Genomic DNA, 13,830 nt, shown 5'->3' with positions numbered 1-13,830 from the left:
CTCTGTAAAATAGCCAGTAGGGTGTGAGCCACATTATTTATTGATGGTCACAAGGGTAGCTTCTCCAAAACTTGCTTTCTAATGTCTTTAGTTCACTCTACCCTATGCTCTGTTCGCTCATTTCAGTACCATTTTTGGTCACTGTAGCTATGAGACATGAGTTTCTTTTGAAATGGTAATGAGACATTCTCCCTCACTTAGAGGTTCATGATCTCTTGGTATTCTTTCCCAGAAGATTGTTGATTTTAAAGTCATCTCCAGATCCATGATTATAGCATCTTGACAAAGGTCTGAAGTAACATTTAAACATGTTGTTCCTAAATTCCTGTCAGAAAACAAAAACAAAAAGAAGAGAAAATTACTAGAGAAACTCAAAGAACTAATTAGTAATCAGAATTTGGACTTCCTTGTCATTCCCTGGAGCACAAAGTATATGGCAGAATGGCATGCAGAAGAAATAGATCTTCATTAGTAATAAAGTATAAGCAAGTTGCATGGCCTTGCTCCTAGAGAGCCTTTCCCTAATACCCGGTATCCAAGAAAATTTCAACATGTCATGATTTTTGGGTCCCAAAATTATCCCAGACAAATGGCTAACTATTTACTATTAATAACTATTAACCTATTAGAGGAGACTATTAACATATCAGAGAGGATGCTTACTTTTAGAATCTCACAGCATTGCTATTACGTACTACAGTGTTCTAGCTCTTCTCAGTACTTTTCACTCCAGGCTCATAAATCTCTCTAGAACCAGACCTTCATGTAGTTCCCCTCAGCTTCTCTTCCCTGCTGTGATCTTGGTTTTGCTCAGAGGTTTTTTTCTTCATTCTTCTCATATCACGTTGTATTTTATTTTTCTCTATTTTTCCCCTCTTTCTGCTGCCTTCACTTCTCTTTATCTCCATACCTTATCTTCTCATAGCCCAGTTATGTGTACTGGCCTTATCAATATATTACTTTCTCTCACTGACCTGTACTCTTCCAGATAACTCTGGATATTCTGTCTTTATCTAATATATATAAAAAAAGTTCTTGTCAGTGATACCTTGGTGTGGTCCTGTCCATATTTTCATTCAAAAATAGCCAAGTATGAAGTGGTATGGGAGACTGGAGAGGCCATAGGTCTGTGTGCATCAACTTTTTGAGGTTAATGCTTTAAAGGACTCATCAATTTATGTCACATTTTGTTGACTTTTATGTTGTAGAGAATTCCATTGTATGTGTATAAAACAATTTCAATACATTGAGTATAAAGTTGTTTGAATCTACTTAGTGACTTACTGTGAGCTATCCTTAAGTAAGCTGCTAGGATCTTTCCTTTAATCAAATCCTGGTGCACAGATGCATTCCAAAATAGTAGACTTCATGAATCATCACTATATATTGTGTATTCCCTTTTTCAATATAATTACAGAAGATTTAAGACAATTATAACTGTAGTAATACTTCTAGCAGCAATTTTTTTATCTGCCTTTGTTGACTCTTAAACTTGGCATAATTTTCAGTGGTTTTTTAAATACATATTTTTAAAATTAACACAATTCTATTTTCTCATATATGCTCTTGAAATATGAATTAACACAATTCTATTTTCTCATATATGCTCCTGAAATATGAAGTAATTAATTTTTCTTTATGGCTTTTGTATATAAATTTTTTTTTTCTAAATATAACTACCCTGGGCCTAGGGAGTTAGATTAGGTGGCTAGAACATTTGTTTCTATTGTGGAGCACCCAGATGCATCCTCAGAACCAATTTGTTAGATAACAAACATCCCAGGTGATCCCAAGTCCATTTCTCACTTCAATACACATCATCATAATACATATATGCAAAAAATTTATACACATAAAAGTAAGTAGAAAAAATAGATAACTAACTCATCATTTGACAGCTTCTTGCTTTTGAGTTTCATCAGCAATTATATTCAGGAACCAGACAAGTTTGGGGTACTTAATTCACAGAAAGGGTTTTTTTCTTATTCACTTTACATCCCACTCACTGCTCCTCTCTCAGTCACCCCCTTTCACAATCCTTTCTCTATCCCTTGTCTCCTTCTTCTCTAAGCTTTAAGGGGACCTCCTTATATATCTCCCCAACCCCAGGCCTGACACTTTAAGTCTCTGCAAGGCTGGATGCTTCCTCTCCCTCAGAGGACAGACAAGGCAGCACAGCTAGATGAACAAATCCCACATTCAGGTAATAGATTTGGGGACGCCCAAACCACAGTTGCTCAGGTACCACATGAAGGCCAAGCTGCACACCTGCTACATAAGTGCAGGGAGGCCTAGGTCCAGCCTTTGTATGTTCTGTGGATGGTGGTTCAGATTATGAGAGCCCAAAGTGTCCAATTTAGATGATACTGTTGATCTTCCTGTGAGATCTACTACATTGGGGTTTGAGCCATAGACAGGAGCTAGGAAGTGAACTCACATCCAAAAATAATAGTTGTTGTGAGCCAGTCCATGGCTCACAGATCACATGGATAGGGTACACCTGAGTGGCAGGCTGGGGCTGAAAGAGAGGGGAACTAGGTGGTCGAGAGATAAATGGAGCTAAATCAAGATTCCTCATTAAAGCTCAAATGTTTAATGGCAAATGGGCTTATAAAGGAGGAGGGAAGCCCATTCCCTCCAATTCATTCTTGGAGCCCAGTTGCAGATGATGATGTGCAGGATAGGGTGCAGTCTCCAGAATAGCTCAGCAGCCTCCCAGCAGGTAGCAGTGTCTTGAAGGGGAACAGAGGCAGTGGCTGAACAATAGAGTGATCTAAGAAGGCTCCACCCTAGGTAATCTCCTTAGTGGCAGAAAGGTCAAGGTCTGGCTCAGCCTGCTTCAGGCTGGGGGAGGTTACAATTTCCTCCCTGTTATTAATATTAAAAAAAAAAAGGAGCTGGACTGAGGCATAAAATTTATTTATGCTCCATAATTCTGCCTGATTTCTTTGGGCCTAGTGAAGAAACCTGTCTCAGGGGGATTCCCTAACTTTTCTTATGGTAAACCCACCTATACGCTAGGCCATGGTGAATTCCCTTGTCTGGGTAAGACTGGCTACTGTCCCAAGTAAACACTCTGCAGACTATCCCTGAGCTAGTCTAGCTTGTTCTTTGTAATGCCTAGTTAGTTTCATTGTCTCTTCCAAGCTCCTAGGTTTCAAGCATTTTCTAGGACATTGGAACACTGGTGAAGGCTTAGCTATGTCAGAATTCAATCTTAAAAGGCACTTATAATAAGATAATACTAAAAGAGGGCACAATGGATCCATACACCATACTAATGTGGGAATAGGGTATGAGTATGAGAACATGAGAACGTCAAAGTTCCAGGAGGTGAGTTTCCATGAAACTCTGCCTCATGAGTGCTCCCAGGCCTCTCGGCCTGCCAAGCAAACTTCACTGGAGTGTGCATAGTATTCTCCCCCTTTCTTTTTGTATTTCTGCCAAAGTTCTGGAATGCCCTGCCTCATCGTAGCTACAGATCACAGGAGTGCTCTAAAGATGAGTGGAAACACAACGATTTACTAATAAAATAGTGCCAATAATAATAGCAAGTAGGAATATATATTGAACCCAATCCAGAAGATTCAATGCACTTAGGTTATTTTTTAAAATTCTGGCCAATTCATCAATGTTCCAAGTGTCTGAGCGACTTTTGCTAATATCTGAAATTTCTGCCTTTCTAGCCTTAATATATGCTATGTCCTGACCTATTGTTAAGACTACTACTTCTAAAACATTGACCTTTGCCTCCAATTTTTTACATGGCTCTATAGTGTATTATTAATAAACCATAGCCTCTTGGCATGTACCTCTGTCTTAAGTCTGGTTGCCAGTCATTGGCTAACCGGTCCTCATAGCACACCTTATTCCCAAATCAGACCAAAAGCCACAATATATATTGAATATGCTTCTTCATACTGATTAACAACTGCCACCTACACTGTTGGAGGCGAGGGGGCACACCTGCTACAGTCAGGCTGAAGGTCATTGACTGGAATGCTTAAAAAACAAAGTCCAGACTGTGAAATGCAGCAGTACAAAAGCTTCTTTGGGGAAGTCCACGTACTCCATTCAATTGCAAATTAGCAATGATCAATTAGACTTAGAGCTCTAGGTGTGTGGGAGGTGACTTTGAGAATCACAGAAAGGCTGTAACTTTCTGGGAGAGGAGGCTGTGCTCCAAATTAACTTTTTGGCTAAAGAGGATATTTAGTTATAGTCAAGGTAAGAGTCATACTTACTGGAAGACACAGGATCTGTGTGCAGTTGACAAACTAATCTTTCAGGCAGCCATCATGCTCCATCTTCTTTTGTGAAAAAACACAGACCGAGCCCCTTCCCCAGATTAGGACTGAGTCTGGACCCTTCCATTCATTAGTTAATGGGTCTTGCCACTTACTCTCAGAATTTTATTTCAGCAAGCTTAAACAGCATATTACAATTTACTGAGATAGCATATGTTACATCTGGTAATTTTTTTATTGGATATTTTTTCTTTTACATTTCAAATGGTATCCCCTTTACTAGTTTCCCCTCAGAAAAACACACTTCCCCTATCCCCTCCCCTCTCATTTCACATGCATACATCCAGAGAAAAATAAATGTAATTTTAAAATTCAGCAGCAAATATGGCTGGGTAGTTTAAGAGCACTTGCTCCTCAGGCAGAGAATCATTCACACTCTATACCACAGCTTACAACCTAATTCTAGGGGATATAACACCCCTTATTGTCTGTCTAGCTACCAGCCATACATCTTGATGCATACATAAATGTGTAGACAAACATTCATTCACATTAAAAATGAATCAGCTTTTTGTTGTTTAGTAAAGAACATTGTAAAGTTCTGAGAGTTCCTAAACCTTCTTCATGTGGATAACAACAGAAAATTCTGTGAAGATAGAGAAGAATATGGTGTTATCCTTTTCCTACAGGGTAGCACACTGTAAACTTGTACCTGATGACTGCAATATCTTTGGCTCTGTCCTGATGAGTAGCAAGACATTGAAGTTTCTCAATTTGGTATCAAACAATATGAACCAAGGAATATCTTCACTGTGCAAGGCTTTGTGCCACCCATACTGCATTCTAGAATATTTAGTGTAAATGGCCTTGGAAGGTTCACTCTGGGAAGACTGTGGAAATAGTATAAAACTTGCCTTTGTTTACTAGAAACTGCTAATTCTGTAGTTGGGAAAATGACACAGTGGGTAATGGAACATTCTATGCTGACAAGAGTAGTATTCAGTATTTGTAATTGTAGAGCTGAGGACTAAAGATAGGTGGGTCCTAGAACATAAGGACTAGCCTTATTGCTGAGTCCCAGTATCAAAACAAGGCAGAGGGCAACAAAGAAAGGCATTAGCATCATCCTCTACCCTCCAAACTAAGGAACACACATGAAACATACACATTGCTAGATTTCTGAGGCAGCATAGAGATACAAGGAACAAAGACATTGGATCCTAATCTCAACAGACAAGACTTTTTGTTATACAATAGTGAAGGACAGACCAATTCCTCTGGGAAAGGGATACTTGTGAAGGATGGCTGTGACTCTTCATAAGGGTGATGTTAGAGTATGGTTTGCATTCATAACAGGCTAGGACAGCTATCCAGTCTTTCATTGCCTGGGCTCAGAATGTTGCCAAAGTATGCTTGGGGAATTCTGCCTTCTTTCTTTCCTAAAATTGTCATAGATTCTGTGTTTACCTGCTGACTGAAAGGTCATTTATAGGAATCCTGTCCAGAGACCAAGGCATTTGCTCAAACACACATAGACAAATTAGTCATAATATCCTCCCACTGATGCAGTCCCCTTGCAGAAGTTTCAAAGTACAAACTTAAGAAACACAGAAAAGCACTGGGGTCTGGCGAGAAGTGGGGCTGTATACTGGAGGCTTTTCCATGGAAGTCTATGTCCCAGCCAGTTGTGAGGGTTCAGGCAAAGGGGAGAGAATGCAGGGAGGGGGAATTGCCTCTACCACCTCTGCTGCTGCAGCCTCCACCTCCTCTTCTGCAGTATCCACCTCTGTCTCTGCTGCTGACATTTCTATCGCTGGCATTTCTCTTGCTCAAGGATGAGCAGGGCTGAGCCTATGCAAAGCTGACTAGAAAGGTAGGTTGGTGCAGAGGGGGAAGGGTTTGGTCACATTTTAGGGAGAACAGGTATCTTCCCTAAGCTGCAGTGTTATAGCTCTTATGACAGAAGCTCTCAGCCAACAGAGTAATTCTCACACACCTTTATTACTTCTAGATAGGATTCTTATATATAGTTTTGGGGTGGGACAGAGTCTGACAGTAGGTGCTTCCTATTGGTTTGGTCTGAGAACTTGGGGATACCTTATTTACATGTTGTGAGGGCTTGGGGTTCTGCTCCTATTTGACTGATGACCACAAACCTCTTTATGGGAGGGGAGAGGCAGTAGCTGCAAGACAGGAGCCTGGTTTCAGGAGCAGACAAGGTTTTCCTACTGTCCCTTCTGGGTTTCCAGTGCTTTAAACCTTAGCTCAGCTTTACCAGGCTTCCTCTCAGACCCCACTACCCCACAGAGAGATGGCTAAATATTAAGAACACACACATTGCTCTTTCAGAGAACCCATTTGTTTCCTAATACTCAAACACTTGTAGTTTAAATCTTAAGAATCAAACAAGATTCACAGGCTCCCTCACTCACATGGAGTCACAAATGAACATAGTTAAAAATAAATCTTAAAACATGTACATCATGGTTGGTTTCACATCCATGTAGTTCCAAAGTGCAGGAGGCTGAGACAGAAGGATTTCAAATTCAAGTTTAACCTTCAAAACAGCCCATGTAAAGGTGGAAGGAGCTGTTCTTGAAAGACCCACAATGTGAGGACTCCCTCACATTCTGACTCAGGAGAGGCGACACCCCAAATCACACAAGAAAAGGTCTTGCTGCAACTGCAAGAGGATTTTTATTCAAGAGCACTCTCGGGCCCATGGTCATACACCACGCAGGGGTAGAGGACCATGGCGCCCCGAGTAGCTGAGTAAGGGGGTATTTAAAGGAAGAAACCACAACTCAAGGAGGTGGAGAGGGCGCTGTTGGAAAATACCAAAAATACCAGTTAAGAGTCAGAAGGAAGTATAAAGTCACAAGTGTCAGGTTATCTCTCAAGACAGTTTCTAAGAGCCCCTAACAATAGCCATTTGCATTGCAGGTTCCAGTAATGGTCAGGGTGCCATTCTTTGAATGAACACTCTTTGAACCCAGGAAGCGGGTGGGTGGAGGAAGGAATGTCGCTATCTGTTTTATGACCAGCACCTGGAGCACTAAGCCACAAAAGCCACACGTCCAAGCCTGGGCCCAAAAGCCTCGAATTTTGTTACTTCTTCATTCTGACTTCCACATGTGTACTGTGATATGTACCTACACACATCATAAACACACATGCACCAAAAAATAAAATTCAACTTTTAAAATTGGTTTTGAACTTAACAATTTTAGATTTTTCTTAGTCGATATTACTTAGTCAATGTGGTGAAAAAGTTAGTTGGTATGTAAATTATATTGTATATTATAAGAAGACTAGAGGATTTTGAAACTAGTACGTGGGAGAGTTTGGACAGATTTGGACACATGCTGAACTGAACCATTGTACATAAAGCTTGTGGGTACCTGTTGAAATTTACATCCACACTGACTCTGACTCCACATGCACACATACCCCTGCTACCCTTACATACCAAGGAATAAATGTACTAAATTCCAAAATATTGTAGCATAGACTAGATTTTGTATAACAGGCATATAGCACTGTGTTAATAACTTGTTCTTGGAATGCAGAATGGACTCTCAACTTGGACATTCACAGAGTACAATGCCTATGAATCTGGATGTGCCTCTCTTGTAATTGTGGTTAAAAGAAACTGATAGGCTAACATGGAAGACAATTAAGGTCTTTTAGACCTCAGCAGAGAAAGATGATCAAGAGATTTGGATGAGGCCAAGTGGTTTCATATTGTTAATTCCTATATATTTCATATTATGATGGATACTGTTAGCTGTCAACCTGGCAAAATGAAGAAGCACCTGAGAAATAAGTCTCAATGAAATATGTTTAGATCAGGTGGGCCAGTGAGCATGGCACTGAGGGATTGTCTTCACTATGCTAATTGATCGATGGAGACTAAGCCCATGGAGGGTAGCACCAATATCCTTAATTTGGCTCCTGGATTATTTAAGAGTAGAAAGCATAGGCATGCATGTATGGGTTCTCTATGCCCTTGACACTAGATATGATGTGACAAGCTGTTGGAAGTTTCTGTCCTCTTGACTTCACACACTGAGAGAGTAGAATCTGGAATAGTGAAATAAATTAGAACTTCTTTCCCAAAAATTAGTCTTGTAAGGATGATTTTTATCACAGCAAGAAAATTGAGACTAAACTATATACACATTGATTTTCAAAATATACTTTTCACACACTTTATTACACAAGATAACATTGAAAGGGTTACATATTACAATAATCATGTCGCTTTAAAAAGTATCATTAGAGACAGGGACTGAAGTAATGTTAATATAAAGGATTTAGGTTAGCTTCAGGTAAGGTCTTCCAAACATAAGCATTTTCAGTAATTTACCCAGTTTCAATACTTGTTCTGACATGAATCAAAAGAAAGAAAGTGAGATGTGTTTGGATAAACCAGAAGTTCCTCTTTTTGTTTAAATATATTATTACTGCCATAGTGTATAAAGTTGTGGAAATGTTACATTTTTTTACCCTCCACATGCCTTCCTTCCCTCCTACAGGTTGGCCAACTGTTCCCTCAGTGAGCAATGTTGGGACTACCTTTCTGAAGTTCCTAGGTGGAAAAAAACTCTGAACCTTCTAGACATCAGCTCCGATGACCTGAAGGATAAAGGTCTGAACATTCTCTGTAAGGCTCTGACTCTCCCATTCTGTGTCCTGAAGTCACTATGGTAGGTTTCTTTAAGCTTCTTCTTAGAGGCCTCCTTAGGAATCTTGAAAATGTGCAGGGTAGAGTCACTCACCTCTCATTCCTGAAGACCCTTTCCTTAGGACAGATGTGTACTTTGACCTCTCTGTCATGGTTTTGTTATGTGGTTCGTAGCCAATCAGAATATAGACACAAAGAACTTTGAGAAAGAAAGGAATTATGACTTAAGCAAAGGGGTGGTTAAGATATTTAGAGTGGGTGCTAGAAGATAAATTGTAATTATTTTCTGTAATCAAATTAAGGGATACAGGATTCATTGTACATCATGTTATGGAATGGTCTAATCTCTACTACTAGAGAGAAACTATGGTAAAGTGGGGGTAGAAGTATATATAAAAATTCTGATCTTTGTGGATTAAGAAGCAGAGTGTGGAACCAAACTCAGGGTCTAGGATAAAATCCTTAAGTCCACAATCAATGACCCTTTAAATCATAAAAGAAGAGTGAATTAACTCTGTTTATTTTTTCTACATTTTTCTAGGCTGCAGATTACTGAATTTGTTAATGAATTCCACACATTTCTGCTTTCTGCAAAAAAAAAAAAAAAAAAAACAAAAACAAAAACAAAAATCAATTCTTGTCCATCAGAAACAGTGTGGAGACAGAAAACAAGGCTGGAAATTCTGATGCAAGAAACATGGCTATGTCTGACCTCAAACTACTTTTAAAAGAAAGGAGGAATTTTATTTTCCTTAATTATATATAAAAAATCACATATCACTAACAACCCAATAAGATATGATTTCTTTGTACCTTATTCAGATGTGTTTTGCAAGAGATATGTGGCTTTTTGTTTAGGCTACAGTTTCAGAGAGGCCTTTCAAAGATATTCATGCTAAAATGACTTTATTATAATTATTTTTCCATACAGAAGTTCCTTAACACTCAATAAAATGTTAACTATCTTTAAGTAATCCTTAGCATCTTTTAACAAGAGTTTTGCCTTTTGTTGGATTACTGGAGCTAAGTGTAGGTCCAGGCAATAATGGTACCCAAAAAGATTTTAGGGAAATTTTATTTCACTATGCATGAGAAGACTTCAGCAGAGGAGCATAAACTGGTTACTCAGATAACAGAAACTGCTACTGCTTTGTGCTTTGTATTAAAGAATAACAGTCATTTTTCAAATCTACAGATTTCTCATCTCAAATGTTAATGAACAAATAGCTCTCTCTGTCTCCATCTCTCTCTCTCTCTCTCTGAGTGCTTGCATGCGTGTGTGTGTGTGTGTGTGTGTGTGTGTGTCTGTGTGTGTGTGTGTACCTGAGCTTGTGTACCTGCAAAGGCCATGAGTGGACCTCAGGTCACTCAGAGCTGGAGTTTCAGTCAGTTATGAGCAGTCTTTCATGCATTATTTGGAACTGAACTTATATACTGCAAGAGCAATATGTGAGCTTAACTGTTGTGTCATCTCTAACCTCTCATCTGTCTTGATTTAGGAAGATGATAGTATTACTGAGGTCCTGAGAAAGGCTGATATGACTTGATTTTCTCTTCTGCTTCTGGATGAAAGCATTTCAAAAGTACATTGTTACATTTTTATTATTTATTTGAGGATTTCATACTATGTATTTTGATCATATTTACCCTCCCTCTTAACTCTTCCCAAAATCATCCTTCTTTTCCACCAACTTTGTGCCATCTCTAGCTTTCCCATCAATGCCAATATGTATTATTCAAGCATTTTTGGATATGTGGTCTTTTCCTAGAGTGTGGCAAGGGGTTGTACTTAAAGAAAGTTGACCCTTTCTTCCAGGAGCTAGCAATTACAGCTCCTTAAATAGGGGTGTAATTTCATGCCCAACTCTATTTTCCATGTTGGGACTTCATTTTAATTTGGCTTACATAGGTGTTGTGCATGTGAAAAGCACATTTTTATAGAAATTATTCATTTCTTCTACCTAAAAATACAAATAAGAGCAATCAGTCTCTTAAATTACAGCCTGTTTTATTGCTATCTCCATAAACTCCACAAGTATACTTGCCATAAACAAATGGATGTTCTTCCATTTCTTTCTTCAGAAACTTGAAGTTGTTATCATGCACATCTTTCACTTCCTTAGTCAGAGTCACGCCAAGGTGTTTTATATTATTTGTGACTATTGTGAAGGTTGTTGTTTCCCTAATTTCTTTCTCTGCCTGTTTATCATTTGTGTAGAGAAAGGCCACTGATTTGTTTGAGTTGATTTTATATACAGCTACTGTACTGAACCTGTCAGGTTTAGGAGTTCTCTGGTGGAATTTTTAGACTCACTTATATACACAATTTTATCTCCTGCAAATAGTGATATTTTGACTTCTCCCTTTCCAATTTGTATCCCCTTGATCACCTTTTGTTGTCTAATTGCTCTGCCAAGGAATTCAAGTACTGTATTGAATAGGTAGAGAGAAAGTGGGTAGCCTTGTCTAGTCCCTGATTTTAGTGGGGCTGCTTTAAGTTTCTCTCCATTTAGTTTGATGTTGGCTACTGGTTTACTGTATATTGCTTTTATTATGCTTAGGTATGGGCCTTGGATTGCTGACCTTTCCAAGACTTTTATTAGATACATTCTCAGCATCTAATGAGATGATCATGTGGTTTTTGTCATTGAGTTTGTTTATATAGTGGATTATGTTGATGGGTTTCCATATATTAAACCATTCCCGCATCCCTGGGGTGAAGCCTACTTGATCATGATGGATGATCATTTTGATGTGTTCTTGGATTCCGTTTGCAAGAATTTTATTGAGTATTTTTGCACCTGAAAAAATGTTCAACATCCTTAATCATCAAGGAAATGCAAATCAAAACAACCCCGAGATTCCACCTCACACCAGTCAGAATGGCTAAGTTCAAAAATTCAGGTGACAGCAAATACTGGCAAGGATGTGGAGAAAGAGGAACACTCTTCTATTGCTGGTAGAATTGCAAACTGGTACAAACACTCTGGAAATCAATCTGGTGGTTACTCAGAAAATTGGACATAGTACTACTGGAAGATCCATCCAATGGTTCTCCAAGAACTCTCTGCTTTCTTTGTACATGAATCCATCTTCTCTTCTTCCTGCTTTGATCAACTTCTTTGCTGTCCACTTCTGGCTTAGCAAGCATGAGGTGGCCCCTCAAGGGTTTCTATGGAATTGTCCCTTCTGAAGTAGCAGATTATTAAGTTCCTAGGTTTGCCACAAGGGGGAAGATCCATCTTCAGTCATAAAGAACAAGTGGGAGTATGGATAAAATGAATAAGGACAGGTGTCCACGTGGTCCTGTGGGGTACTCTATGACCCCCTTTCCTCGAAACCAATTTCTTACCAGAGACTTAACTTCTCTTTGGTGGTAGCAGGCAGCAGTACAGATTTCAGAGGCAGTTCATGATTGTCGTCTTCATCCCTTCCAGCAGCAGTGTGGCCAGTTATGAGGGGAGTTGGCTTGCGTCCTGAGGCTGGACATTAGTAGTGGGTTCTTCCTGAATGATGGCGGCTTACTGAAGGGTGGTCTGAGCCTGGGTTATGTCCTTTTACTGTATGAGAGTCTCTGTCTGCAGGTATCCCCAGCAGAGAAGCCTCTGGGGTTTACACTCTTAGCTGCCTGCAGGGATGCCCAGAACTCCTCTTAGGGACTGCAGGAGGACTTATGCCTGTCAGGCATATATCTCGTGGTCCTGACAATGCTAGGGTTCTGGGTGCCTGGGAAAATCTGTGTGGAATTAGGTGGTAAACATGCCTCACTGTCCCTGATCATAGGCTGCCTCATGATTTGATAGATGGTGGGCCTTCTGGTGGGACTGATCATCAGCAGTTCCATGATGACATTGAAAATATCAATGGACACATGAGGAGGAATGCTGAAGTTTGCGGCAAAGATTTATGTCCTCATACCCACAAAAGATATGTCTAGAAAAGACAAGCTCCTGGCCACTGTAAGGAACAGGACAACCCCTAAACTCCAGATATTCCTGGGGAGGCCCTCATATTCCTTTGCTTGCGAGAATTCTTGGCGCAGTAGTGCAGGGTGCCACAGAAATCTGTCAGCATTTGCCTAGGAATTACTTGAGCAGCAAGGCCAAACTTGGACAGCTTGGGGTTACCCCTGTAATTGATCAAAATGGTGCTGGCCTTTATGCCTATGTGATCAATCTGATTGTGGTGTCACTACTGCTCAGCATGTACTATCTGGACAAACATCCTTCAAGCTTAGCTCTCCTCTAAAGAACCCCTTGGATGATGAGGTCTTGTAGCTCTCCCTCTGAGGCATATTCCTTCACCATGTAGGTGGCCTCTCTCATCTGGACCATGTGAAATGGCTTGATAATCTTAGGATGTGTAAGTGATTTCATAATCCTGATATCTGTGCCAATAATCAAGGTATACTTCTCGGTCTTTGGATAATTTTTACAGCCACACATGTCACTGTGGGCACATGGAAGGCCAGTTAGATCATTAAAAATTTTCCTTCACCAAGGGTGGTCAGCATCTTATAGTTAGTGGTAAAGTTCTCATCAATAGAGTAGCAGATTTCTAGGTTCTGCTCCATCTTCAAACCCTCTGTGAGTTGGCTAAAACCAATCTTGCAATAAGAAATCAAAAAAAAAAAAAAAAAAAAAAAAAAGGTCAGGCCAAGAGATTGTTTACAGCTACAAATCCCTATGTTTAAGGGACAAGAAAAAAAGTCAGAAATATGTGGGATGATGTGGAGAGCTTTGACATTGAGGTAAGACAAGGAAGTAGGCTCAAGATAAATACAGCCAAGGAATGTGATCCTTGTATCTTGATCATCTTGATAAGTCTCTGGATACAGTGATCACAGGACTTTTTTTTTATGCCTTGTTTGTTTCTTGACCTAGAACTGACCATATC

At 39.7% G+C, this 13,830-nt stretch overlaps 1 pseudogene; it reads right to left on the bottom strand.

Annotated features, from left to right (window-relative positions):
• Positions 1-12,586: 12,586 nt before the first annotated feature.
• LOC147003599 (sperm motility kinase X-like) lies at positions 12,587-13,507 on the bottom strand (annotated as a pseudogene).
• Between the last annotated feature and the right edge of the window lie 323 nt (positions 13,508-13,830).

This window comes from Mus caroli, unplaced genomic scaffold (genome assembly GCF_978045245.1).
Source record: "Mus caroli unplaced genomic scaffold, Mus_caroli_1 scaffold_8, whole genome shotgun sequence".
Taxonomy (NCBI): domain Eukaryota; kingdom Metazoa; phylum Chordata; class Mammalia; order Rodentia; family Muridae; genus Mus; species Mus caroli.
Note: the sequence above shows the minus strand (reverse complement) of the source record. Positions and strands in the feature narration are given on the sequence as shown.